This window comes from Ranitomeya variabilis, chromosome 4 (assembly GCF_051348905.1).
Source record: "Ranitomeya variabilis isolate aRanVar5 chromosome 4, aRanVar5.hap1, whole genome shotgun sequence".
NCBI lineage: Eukaryota > Metazoa > Chordata > Amphibia > Anura > Dendrobatidae > Ranitomeya > Ranitomeya variabilis.
Genome location: NC_135235.1, coordinates 725,302,107 through 725,315,242, shown reverse-complemented (window position 1 = coordinate 725,315,242; position 13,136 = coordinate 725,302,107). Strand labels below are relative to the sequence as shown.

The 13,136-nt window shown below is 44.9% G+C and overlaps 1 protein-coding gene across 1 annotated transcript in view; it reads left to right on the top strand.

Moving 5' to 3' along the window:
* Positions 1-810: 810 nt before the first annotated feature.
* The window catches only part of LOC143766641 (gastrula zinc finger protein XlCGF66.1-like), a 31,642-nt gene continuing 19,316 nt past the window's right edge, over positions 811-13,136 (top strand). The window contains exons 1-2 of the mRNA XM_077254452.1: positions 811-867; positions 958-1,075. The gene's annotated coding sequence lies outside the window, so the exon portion shown is untranslated. The remainder of the gene's footprint in view (positions 868-957; positions 1,076-13,136) is intronic.

Below are 13,136 nucleotides of genomic sequence, written 5' to 3'. Positions count from 1 at the left end.
CCCACAATAGCCAGCAGCAGAACCCCCCCAAAATCCCACCGCAGGGATCCCCACAATAGCCAGCAGCAGCGGAGCCCCCCAAAATCCTACCACAGCGGTCCCCCACAATAGCCAGCAGCAGCGGAGCCCCCCAAAATCCCACCGCAGGGGTCCCCCACAATAGCCAGCAGCAGCGGAGCCCCCCAAAATCCCACCACAGGGGTCCCCCACAATAGCAAGCAGCAGCGGAGCCCCCCAAAATCCCACCGCAGGGATCCCCCACAATAGCCAGCAGCAGCGGAGCCCCCCAAAATCCCACCACAGGGGTCCCCCACAATAGCAAGCAGCAGCGGAGCCCCCCCAAATCCCACCACAGCGGTCCCCCACAATAGCCAGCAGCAGAACCCCCCCAAAATCCCACCGCAGGGATCCCCACAATAGCCAGCAGCAGCGGAGCCCCCCAAAATCCTACCACAGCGGTCCCCCACAATAGCCAGCAGCAGCGGAGCCCCCCAAAATCCCACCGCAGGGGTCCCCCACAATAGCCAGCAGCAGCGGAGCCCCCCAAAATCCCACCACAGGGGTCCCCCACAATAGCCAGCAGCAGCGGAGCCCCCAAAATCCCACCACGGATCACTCCCCACACAGACAAGTAGATCGACCACCACAGGGCCTCCCCCCAATAGCGAATAGCGATCGGCAAGTAGCATTTTTCACCCTGAAACCACTGACCTCCATGGCGTCCACAAGCTGTCAGGCTGCTGTCCTCTGCCGCCTCGGAGAACACGCCCCCTCCCGATAGGACACGCCCCCGGAAATGACGTCACACCTGGAAGGAGCCCATACACTCTAGCATTTACCATGTGGAGTGCGGCTCTGCAGGTGAAGGTATGTGGAGATTCCCCATTACTGGCGCATTAATATTAGAAATATATTGCTTTGTCTTCCTGGTAACTGCTATTTCTTAATAACATTTAGGACTGAGGAAAGGGCAACTTGAGAACGCTTTGTTATCTTCTTCTATCCTTCTCCTGCTTCGTGGCCTCCACCATTGTCAGAGAGCTCGGCAGCTGCTTAGAACCCATGGCTGCACAAGGTTAGAGGAGGCCGGGTTTTTACAAAGCTGGGAAATTTGCTTATATATATATATATACCTAAAATACAAAGGACATGTGTCATCTATAACTTTAGGCCTTTTAGACGTCATTTAATCTTTAATTTGCTTAACTGTTCACAATAACAGCAAAAAACATCTTGTACAGTTGGGATAATTATCAGTTTAGCACTTAGCAGCACATCTGCACTTTTATTATTTCCCTTTTTGCACAGTAATATTGCATACACTAGTCCCATATTTTCATTTTTCTTTTTAAAATATTTTTATTAGGTTTTTGTATTAAAAACCGGGATTAGGGAAATGAGGGAGGGGAAGGGAAGGGTTAACAGTGGACAGAGGAAGGGATCAATAAAATTAGAGAACCCTAATAACAGTCTCTAACAAACAAATACTGATTTGCAATTTGAAGAATGTTGTATGTTTATGTCATACTTAAATGTATACAATTCCGAGGAAAGAGGCACAAAATGGCAATTTTAAACCTTAACCCCTTCCCGACCTGTGACGCCACGTAGGCGTCATGAAAGTCGGTGCCAATCTGACCTGTGACGCCTATGTGGCGTCATGGAGGGATCGCGTCCCTGCAGTTCTGCAGGGACAGGGGGAGTGGTACTTCAGCCCAGGGGGGGGTGGCTTCACCCCCTCGTGGCTACGATCGCTCTGATTGGCTGTTGAAAGTGCAACAGCTAATCAGAGAAATTCGTAATATTTCACCTATAAAAAGTGGTGAAATATTACAATCCAGCCATGGCCCATGCTGCAATATCATCGGCCATGGCTGGAAACCCTGATGTGCCCCCCCACCGCCACCGATCGCCTCCCCAGTCCTCCGTTCTGTCCTGTAGTCCCCTCCGTCCACCTGTCCGCTCCCCCGTCCTCCTGCCCGCTCCCCCCGTGCTCCGATCCACCCCCCCCCCCCCCCCCCGGTGCTCCGATCCCCCCCTCATACCTACAGAGCCTCCCGAAGTCCGTCCGTCTGTTCCATGGGCGCCGCCATCTTCCAAAATGGCGGCCGCATGCGCAGTGTACCCGCTGAATCGGCCGGCCGGCAGATTCGTCACAGGTACATTTTGATCACTGTGATAAAACTTATCACAGTGATCAAAATAAAAAAAAATAGTAAATGAACCCCCCCTTTATCACCCCCATAGGTAGGGACAATAATAAAATAAAGAAAATATTTTTTTTTCTGCTCTAGGGTTAGGGTTAGGGCTAGGGTTAGCATTAGGGTTAGGGTTAGAACTAGGGTTAGGGTTAGAATTAGGCTATGTGCACACGGTGCGGATTTGGCTGCGGATCCGCAGCGGATTGGCCACTGCGGATTCGTAGCAGTTTTCCATCAGGTTTACAGTACCATGTAAACCTATGGATAACCAAATCCGCTGTGCCCATGGTGCGGAATATACCGCGTGGAAATGCTGTGTTGTATTTTCCGCAGCATGTCAATTCTTTGTGCGGATTCCGCAGCGTTTTACACCTGTTCTTCAATAGGAATCCGCAGCTGAAATCCCCACAAAAAAACACTGGAAATCCATGGTAAATCCGCAGGTAAAATGCAGTGCCCTTTACCTGCGGATTTTTAAAAAATGGTGCAGAAAAATCTCACGCGAATCCGCAACGTGGGCACATAGCCTTAAAGTTAGGGTTGGAATTAGGGCTAGGATTTTAAATAGGATTAAGATTAGGCCTGTGGTTAGGGTTATGGTTAGGGGTGTGTTGGGGTTAGGGTTGTGGTTAGGGTTGGGATTAGGGTTAGGGTTGGGATTAGGGTCAGGGTTAGAGTTGGGATTAGGGTTATGGGTGTGTTGGGGTTAGGGTTGTGACTAGGGTCATGGCTAGAGTTGGGATTAGGGTTAGGGGTGTGTAGGGGTGAGTGTTGGAGTTAGAATTGAGGGGCTTCCTCTTTTTAGGCACATCAGGGGTCTCCAAACGCAACATGGCGCCACCATTGATTCCAGCCAATCTCGTGTTCAAAAAGTCAAATGGTGCTCCCTCCCTTCCGAGCCCCGACGTGCACCCAATCAGTGGTTTACCCCCACATATGGGGTAACAGCATACTCAGGACAAACTGGGCAACGATTATCAACGCAACATGATGCCCGCAGACCATTCCATCAAAGTCTGCATTTCAAAAGTCACTACTTCCCTTCCGAGCCCCAACGCGTGCCCAAACAGTGGTTTACCCCCACATATGGGGTATCAGTGTACTCAGGACAAACTGGGCAACAAATTTTGGGGTCCAATTTTTCCTGTTACCCTTGTGAAAATAAAAAATTGCTTGCTAAACATCATTTTTGAGGAAAGAAAAATGATTTTTTTATTTCAACGGCTCTGCTTTGTAAACTTCTGTGAAGCACTTGGGGGTTCAAAGTGCTCACCACATATCTAGATAAGTTCGTTGGGGGGTCTAGTTTCCAAAAGAGGGTCAATTGTGGGGGGTTTCTACTGTTTAGGCACATCAGGGGCTCTGCAAACGCAGCGTGACGCCCGCGGACCATTCCATCAAAAGTCACTACTTCGCTTCCGAGCCTCGACGTGTGCCCAAGCAGTGGTTTACCCCCACATATGGGGTATCAGTGTACTCAGGACAAACTGGACAACAACTTTTGGGGTCCAATTTCTCCTGTTACTCTTGTGAAAATAAAAAATTGAGGGCAAAAAAATAATTTTTGAGGAAAGAAAAATGATTTTTTATTTTCACAGCTCTGCGTTATAAACTTCTTTGAAACACTTGGGGGTTTAAAGTGGTCACCGCACATCTAGATTAGTTCCTTGGGAGGTCTAGTAATGTTTAGGCACACAGGGGCTCTCCAAACGCGACATGGTGTCCGCTAACGATTGGAGCTAATTTTTCATTGAAAAAGTCAAATTGCGCTCCTTCCCTTCCGGGCCCTGCAGTGTGCCTAAACAGTGGTTTACCCCCACATGTGAGGTATCAGTGTACTCAGGAGAAATTGCCCAATAAATTTTAGGATCCATTTTATCCTGTTGCCCATGTGGAAATGAACAAATTGAGGCTAAAAGAATTTTTTTGTGAACAAAAAGTACTTTTTCATTTTTACGGATCAATTTGTGAAGCACCTGGGGATTCAAAGTGCTCACTATGCATCTAGATAAGTTCCTTGGGGAGTCTAATTTCTAAAATGGGGTCACATGTGGAGGAGCTCCAATGTTTAGGCACACAGGGGCTTTCCAAACGCGACATTGTGTCCGCTAGCGATTGGAGCTAATTTTTCATTCAAAAGTAAAATGGCGCTCCTTCCCTTCCGAGTCTTGCCGTGTGCACAAACAGTGGATTGTGACAACATATGAGGTATTGGTGTACTCAGGAGAAATTGCTCAACAAATTTTAGGATCCATTTTGTCCGTTGCCCATGTGAAAATGAAAAAATTGAGGATAAAAGACATTTTTTCTGAAAGAAAAGTACTTTTTCATTTTTACAGATCAATTTGTGAAGCACCTGGGGGTTCAAAGTGCTCACTATGCATCTAGATGAGCTCCTTGGGGGGTCTAGTTTCCAAAATGGGGTCAGCTGTGGGGGAGCTCCAATGTTTAGGCACACAGGGGCTCTCCAAACGCGACATGGTGTCCGCTAAAGATTGGAGCCAATTTTTCATTGAAAAAGTCAAATGGCGCTCCTTCCCTTCCGAGCCCTGTCGTGCGCCCAAACAGTAGTTCCCCCCCCACATATGGGGTATCAGCGTACTCAGGACAAATTGTACAATAACTTTGGGGTCCAGTTTCCCTTTTTACCCTTGGGAAAATAAAAAAATTGTTGCTAAAAGATCGTTTTTGTGACTAAAAAGTTAAATGTTCATTTTTTCCTTCCATGTTGCTTCTGCTGCTGTGAAGCACCTGAAGGGTTAATAAACTTCTTGAATGTGGTTTTGAGTACCTTGAGGGGTGCAGTTTTTGGAATGGTGTCTCTTTTGGGTATTTTCAGCCATATAGACCCCTCAAACTGACTTCAAATGTGAGGTGGTCCCTAAAAAAATGGTTTTGTAAATTTCATTGTAAAAATGAAAAATTGCTGGTCAAATTTTAACCCTTATAACTTCCTAGCAGAAAAAAATTTTGTTTCCTAAAGAGTGCTGACGTAAAGTAGACATGTGGGTAATGTTATTTATTAACTATTTTGTGTCACATAACTCTCTTGTTTAACAGAATAAAAATTCAAAATTTGAAAATTGCAAAATTTTCTAAATTTTAGCCAAATTTGCATTTTTTTCAGAAATAAACGCAAAAATTATCGACCTAAATATACCACTAACATGAAGCCCAATATGTCACGAAAAAACAATCTCAGAACCGCTAGGATCCGTTTATGAGTTATTACCTCATAAAGGGACACTGGTCAGAATTAATAGTTAATTAATTAATAATTAATTAATAAATAATAATAATTATTAATAAAATTAATTAATAATTAATAAAAAAAAATAGGCTGGGTCATGGAGGGGTTAAATTTGCTGTTCCAGATCTTCCATTTCTTAGAATATTTATAAACACTGCTATTGTTAGCCACAAATCTCCATTCCAGAGCGCTATGTTGGTGAATTTTATCCAAAATATCTGAGAATTTGGGTGTTTCGGGTTTTTTCCACCAGAATGCCAATGCATTTTTGACAACTAGGAGGATCTGTATGATGACATATCTAACCGAGGGGTCAAATTGCTCCATGTCAAGGGAAAGAAGCGCCCTTTGAGGGGTGATCACAACATTTCAGAAAAGGAGTTAATATGGCGCGATACCTGGAACCAGAGATTTTTTATTATCTGACAACCCCAAAATAAGTAAAAGAGATTACCCTGTTGTCCGCTGTCTCTCCAACATAAGGGAGAGTGTTCCTGGTTTATATGTGACAATCTGATGGGCGTTAGATACCATCTTGTCCTTATTTTAAAGTAGGACTCATGGAACACCATTGATATGTTTGACTGGCATGTGTTTTTTGTAGCGCTGTCCCATTGTTCAGTTCCCAAGTCTGTACCAAGGTCGGACTTCCACCTCTTCATATACAGTATACATTTTTAGCGCTAACGTTGTCCTTGATAAAGTACAGTGCCTTCCAAAAGTATTCGGCCCCCTGGAACATTTCGACCTTTTCTCACATACCATGCGTCAAACATAAAGATACCAAATGCAAATTTTTGGTGAAGAATCAACAACAAGTGGAACACAATTGTGAAGTTGAACGAAATTTATTGGTTATTTTAAATTTTTGTGGAAATTCAAAAACTGAAAGTGGGGCGTGCAATATTATTCGGCCCCTTTAACTTAATACTTTGTTGCACCACCTTACAGCTGCAAGTCACTTGGGGTATGTCTCTATCAGTTTTGTACATCTAGAGACTGAAATTCTTGCCCATTCTTCCTTGGTAAACAGCTCGAGCTCAGTGAGGTTCGATGGAGATCGTTTGTGAACAGCAGTTTTCAGCTCTTTCCACAGATTTTCGATTGGATTGAGGTCTGAATTTTTATTTGGCCATTCTAACACCTGGATATGTTTATTTGTGAACCATTCTATTGTAGATTTTGCTTTATGTTTGGGATCATTGTCTTGTTGGAAGACAAATCTCCGTTCCAGTCTCAGGTCTTTTGCAGACTTTTAACAGGTTTTCTTCAAGAATGGTCCTGTATTTGGCTCCATTCATCTTCCCATCAATTTTAACTATCTTCCCTGTCCCTGCTGAAGAAAAGCAGGCCCAAACCATGATGCTGCCACCACCATGTTTGACAGTGGGGATGGTGTGTTCAGGGTGATGACCTGTGTTGCCTTTATGCCAAACATATCATTTGGCATTGTTGCCAAAAAGTTCAATTTTGGTTTCATCTGACCGGAGCACCTTCTTCCACATGTTTGGTGTGTCTCCCAGGTGGCTTGTTGCAAACTTTAAACAACACTTTTTATGGTTATCTTTGAGAAATGGCTTTCTTCTTGCCACTCTTCCATAAAGGCCAGATTTGTGCAGTGTACGACTGATTGTTGTCCTATGGACAGACTGTCCCAACTCAGCTGTAGATCTCTGCAGTTCTTACAGAGTGATCATGGGCCTCTTGGCTACATCTCTGATTAGTCTTCTCCTTGTTTGAGATGAAAGTTTAGAGGGACGGCTGGGTCTTGGTAGATTTGCAGTGGTATGATGCTCCTTCCATTTCAATATGATGGCTTGCACAGTGCTCCTTGGGATTTTTAAAGATTAGGAAATCATTTTGTATCCAAATCCGGATTTAAACTTCTCCACAACAGTATCACGGATCTGCCTGGTGTGTTCCTTGGTCTTCATGATGCTCTCTGTGCTTCAAACAGAACCCTGAGACTATCACAGAGCAGGTGCATTTATACGGAGACTTGATTACACACAGGTGGATTACATTTATCATCATTAGGCATTTAGGACAACATTGGATCATTCAGAGATCCACAATGAACTTCTGGAGTGAGTTTGCTGCACTGAAAGTAAAGGGGCTGAATAATATTGCACGCCCCACTTTTCAGTTTTTGAATTTCCACAAAAATTTAAAATAACCAATACATTTTGTTCAACTTCACAATTGTGTTCCACTTATTGTTGATTCTTCACCAAAAATTTACATTTGGTATCTTCATGTTTGAAGCATGATATGTGGGAAAAGGTTGAAAAGTTCCAGGGGGCTGAATACGTTCGCAAGGCACTGTAACTATATAGGTTACTTCGGCTCCAAATGTTTTTATTATTTAGGTTGCACAGCAGTGAAGAAAGGATTTCAAGATTCAAGGCTTTACGGTCAGGGGTTTTTGTATACTGTCCTTTAGCATAGTAAAAAGGACCAGTTCAGAAGAGGGTAAGTTGTATTTAGATTTTATCTCGCTGAATGTAAGGAATTTAATCCCATTGTGAATATTACCAATTCTCCTAATGCCAGATTTGTTCCATGATTCGGTCAGAGGGAGGTTAATTATTAAAGCTAATAAGTGTAGAGGAAATTTCATAACTTGTTCAATTTTATTAAAGTCTTTGTTAGGTGAGTAACCGTCTGAAAGGCTATCTGACTCATTTGTAGACTGGTTAAGGTACCGTCACATTTAGCGACGCTGCAGCGATCTAGACAACGATGCCTGTTATGATCCCAATGGTAGAGGATCTCAGGGTTTTCAGCAAAGTCTGCAAACATAAAAAACCAGCTCATAGGGAGGTGGTAACTGAGCTGACCGCATACCTGATCCTAGCCCACAACTAATAGCAGCCGGGGAACGTACCTACGTTGGTTCTAGACGTCTCGCGCCAGCCGGAGAACTAACTAACCCTTTCAGAGAAAATCAGACCTCACTTGCCTCAAGAGAAAGGTACCCCAAAGTAAATACATGCCCCCAACAAATAATAACGGTGAGGTAAGAAGAAAGGACAAACGTAAGTATGAACTAGATTCAGCAAAGAGAGGCCCACTATATAATAGCAGAAATATAGAAAGCGGACTTATGCGGTCAGCGAAAAATCCTACAAAAATATCCACGCTGAATATCCAAGTACCCCTGCACCGACTAACGGTGTGGGGGGAGAATATCAGCCCCCTTAGAGCTTCCAGCAAAATCAGGAACCACATTATGAACAAGCTGGACAAACAACAGAACAATGCAAATGAACAAAAATAAGAAAGCAGGACTTAGCTTATCTTGCAAAAGTCAGGACCAGTAGACAGGAGCAACCAGACAAGGACTGATTACATTGATGCCAGGCAATGGACTAAGAATCCAGGAAGTTTAAATAGGAACACCCAGGGTCTAACGAACCAGGTGACTACCAACCTGGGGAAAGAAAATCCAAGTGCCATACCGCTAGTGACCACAAGAGGGAGCCAAAAAGTATAGTTCACAACAGATGCCGATCGCTGCAGCGTCGCTGTTTCGTCGTTGTGTGGTCGCTGGAGAGCTGTCACACAGACAGCTCTCCACCGACCAACGATGCCGGTCCCCGGGTAACCAGGGTAAACATCAGGTTACTAAGCGCAGGGCCGCGCTTAGTAACCCGATGTTTACCCTGGTTACCAGTGCTAATGTAAAAAAAACCAAACACTACATACTTACATTCCGGTGTCTGTCCCCCGGAGCTGTACTTCCCTGCACTGACTGTGAGCGCCAGCCGGAAAACACAGCGGTGACGTCACCGCTGTGCTCTGCTTTACGGCTGGCCGGCGCTGGCCGTGCAGGAAAGCACAGCGCCGGGGGACAGACACTGGAATGTAAGTATGTAGTGTTTTTTTTTTTTTTTTTTACATTTACACTGGTAACCATGGTTTTTTTTACATTTACACTGGTAACCAGGGTAAACATCGGGTTTCTAAGCGCGGCCCTGCACTTAGTAACCCGATGTTTACCCTGGTTACCAGTGAAGACATCGCTGAATCGGCGTCGCACACACCGATTCAGTGATGTCTGCGGGAGTCCAGCGACTAAATAACGTTCTGGACTTTCTGCTCCGACCAACGATGCCACAGCAGGATCCTGATCGCTGCTGCGTGTCAAACTCAACGATGTCGCTAGCCAGGACGCTGCAACGTCACAGATCGCTAGCGATATCGTTCAGTGTGAAGGTACCTTAAGCTTTATTCTCTTGGTCACTAAGACCCTTTCTTTTATACGATTTAGAGGTGTCCATTTCCTCTGTAGGTATCACAGATGGCGTCAGTGGTTTGGTGTCTCCTTTAGTGTCACTTTTGAAAGAAAGTGAGCTGGGATTTGTTTTAGTTGTTGTTTTTTTTGGACCAACCCCTTCTTTTATTGTCTTATTATATGTCGGGATATATGATTGTTTTGGATGGGAAGGTTTTGATTCATCTCCTTTTAGTGGAGACCTAGATTTAATAGGACTTAATAGGTTTGGGAAGTCCTCATATGATTTTGAGAGAGCTCCCAGGGAGGTCTGTCTGTTTTTTTTAGATTTGTTTTTGAACTTCCCTTCAGCTGGCTCCATTTTAACCACTTCATGACCCAGCCTATTTTGGCCTTAATGACCTTGCCATTTTTTGCAATTCTGACCAGTGTCCCTTTATGAGGTAATAACTCAGGAACGCTTCAACGGATCCTAGCGATTCTGAGATTGTTTTTTCGTGACATATTGGGCTTCATGTTGTGGTAAATTTAGGTCGATAATTTCTGAGTTTATTTGTGAAAAAAACTGAAATTTGGTGAAAATTTCGCAATTTTCACATTTTTAATTTTTATTCTGCTAAACCAGAGAGTTATGTGACACAAAATAGTTAATAAATAACGTTTCCCACATGTCTACTTTGCATCAGCACAATTTTGGAAACAAATTTTTTTTTTGCTAGGAAGTTATAAGGGTTAAAATTTGACCAGTGATTTCTCATTTTTACAACAAAATTTACAAAACCATTTTTTTTAGGGACCACCTCACATTTGAAGTCATTTTGAGGGTTCTATATGGCTGAAAATACCCAAAAGTGACACCATTCTAAAAACTGCACCCCTCATGGTGCTCAAAACCACATTCAAGAAGTTTATTAACCCTTCAGGTGTTTCACAGCAGCAGAAGCAACATGGAAGTAAAAAATGAACATTTAACTTTTTAGTCACAAAAATGATCTTTTAGCAACAATTTTTTTATTTTCCCAAGGGTAAAAGGAGAAACTGGACCACGGACGTTGTTGTCCAATTTGTCCTGAGTACGCTGATACCTCATATGTGGGGGTAAACCACTGTTTGGGCGCACGGCTGGGCTCGGAAGGGAAGGAGCGCCATTTGACTTTTTAAATGGAAGATTAGCTCCAATCATTAGCGGACACCATGTCGCGTTTGGAGAGCCCCTGTGTGCCTAAACATTGGAGCTCCCCCACAAGTGACCCCATTTTGGAAACTAGACCTCCCATGGAACTAATCTAGATGTGTGGTGAGCACTTTGAACCCCCAAGTGCTTCACAGAAGATTATAACGCAGAGCCATGAAAATAAAAAATAATTTTTCTTTTCTCAAAAATGATTTTTTAGCCCACAATTTTCCCAAGGGTAACAGGAGAAATTGGACCCCAAAAGTTGTTGTCCAGTTTCTCCTGAGTACGCTGATACCCTATATGTGGGGGTAAACCACTGTTTGGGCACAAGTCGGGGCTGGGAAGGGAGGTAGTGACGTTTTGAAATGCAGGCTTTGATGGAGTGGTCTGCGTGCGTCACATTCCTTTTGCAGAGCCCCTGATGTGCCTAAACAGTAGAAACCCCCCACAAGTGACCCCATTTTGGAAACTAGACCCCCCAAGAAACTTATCTAGATATGTGGTGAGCACTTTGAACCCCCAAGTGCTTCACAGAAGTTTACAACGCAGAGCCATGAAAATAAAAAATCATTTTTCTTTCCTTAAAAATGATGTTTTAGCAAGCGATTTTTTATTTTCCCAAGGGTAACAGGAGAAATTGGACCCCAATAATTGTTGCCCAGTTTGTCCTGAGTATGCTGGTACCCCATATGTGGGGGTAAACCACTGTTTGGGCACACGTCAGGGCTTGGAAGGGAGGGAGCACCATTTGACTTTTTGAACGCAATATTGGCTGGAATCAATGGTGGCGCCACGTTGCGTTTGGAGACCCCTGATGTGCCTAAACAGTGGAAACCCTTCAATTCTAACTCCAACACTAACCCCAACACACCCCTAACCCTAATCCCAACCCTAACCCCAACACACCCCTAACCCTAATCCCAACTCTAGCCATAACCCTAATCACAACCCAACCCCAACACAGCCCTAACCACAACCCTAATCCCAACCCTAATCCCAACCCTAACCACAAGCCTATTCTTAATCCTATTTCCAACCCTAGCCCTAATTCCAACCCTAACCATAAGGCTATGTGCCCACGTTGCGGATTCGTGTGAGATTTTTCCGCACCATTTTTGAAAAATCCGCAGGTAAAAGGCACTGCGTTTTACCTGCGGATTTACCGCGGATTTCCAGTGTTTTTTATGCGGATTTCACCTGCGGATTCCTATTGAGGAACAGCTGTAAAACGCTGCGAAATCCGCGCAAAGAATTGACATGCTGCGGAAAATACAGCGCAGCATTTCCGCGCGGTATTTTCCGCACCATGGGCACAGCGGATTTGGTTTTCCATAGGTTTACATGGTACTGTAAACCTGATGGAACACTGCTATGAATCCGCAGCAGCCAATCCGCTGCGGATCCGCAGCCAAATCCGCACCGTGTGCACATAGCCTAATTCTAACCCTAACCCTAACCCTAGTTCTAACCCTAACCCTAGTTCTAACCCTAGTGGAAAAAAAAAATATTTTCTTTATTTTATTATTGTCCCTACCTATGGGGGTGATAAAGGGGGGGGGGGGGGCATTTACTATTTTTTTTATTTTGATCACTGTGATAAGTTTACCACAGTGATCAAAATGTACATGGAACGCATCGGCCGGCCGGCAGATTCGGCGGGCACACTGCGCATGCGCCCGCCATTTTGGAAGATGGCGGCGCCCAGGGAGAAGACGGACCGACTTCGGAAGGCTCGGTAAGTATGAGGGGGTGGTGGGGGGGTGGATCGGAGCACAGGGGGGGGGGATCAGAGGATGGGGGGAGCGGACAGGAGCACGGGGGAGCGGACAGGGGGACGGAGGGGGGTACCGGACAGAACGGAAGACTGGGGAGGAGATCGGGGGCAGTGGGGGGGTACAGAACATGATTTCCAGCCATGGCAGATGCTATTGCAGCATCGGCCATGGCTGGATTGCAATATTTCACCATTTTCATAGGTGAAATATTGCAAATTGCTCTGATTGGCTGTTGCACTTTCAACAGCCAATCAGAGTGATCGTAGCCACGTGGGGGCAAAGCCACCCCCCCGGGCTGAAGTACAACTCCCCCTCTCCCTGCAGATCGGGTGAAATAGGAGTTAACCCTTTCACCCGATCTGCAGGGACGCGATCATTCCATGACGCCACATAGGCGTCATGGGTCGGATTGGCACCGACTTTCATGACGCCTAAGTGGCGTCAAAGGTCGGAAAGGGGTTAAGTTCACTGCTCCCAACAAGCCGTCAACCAGTAA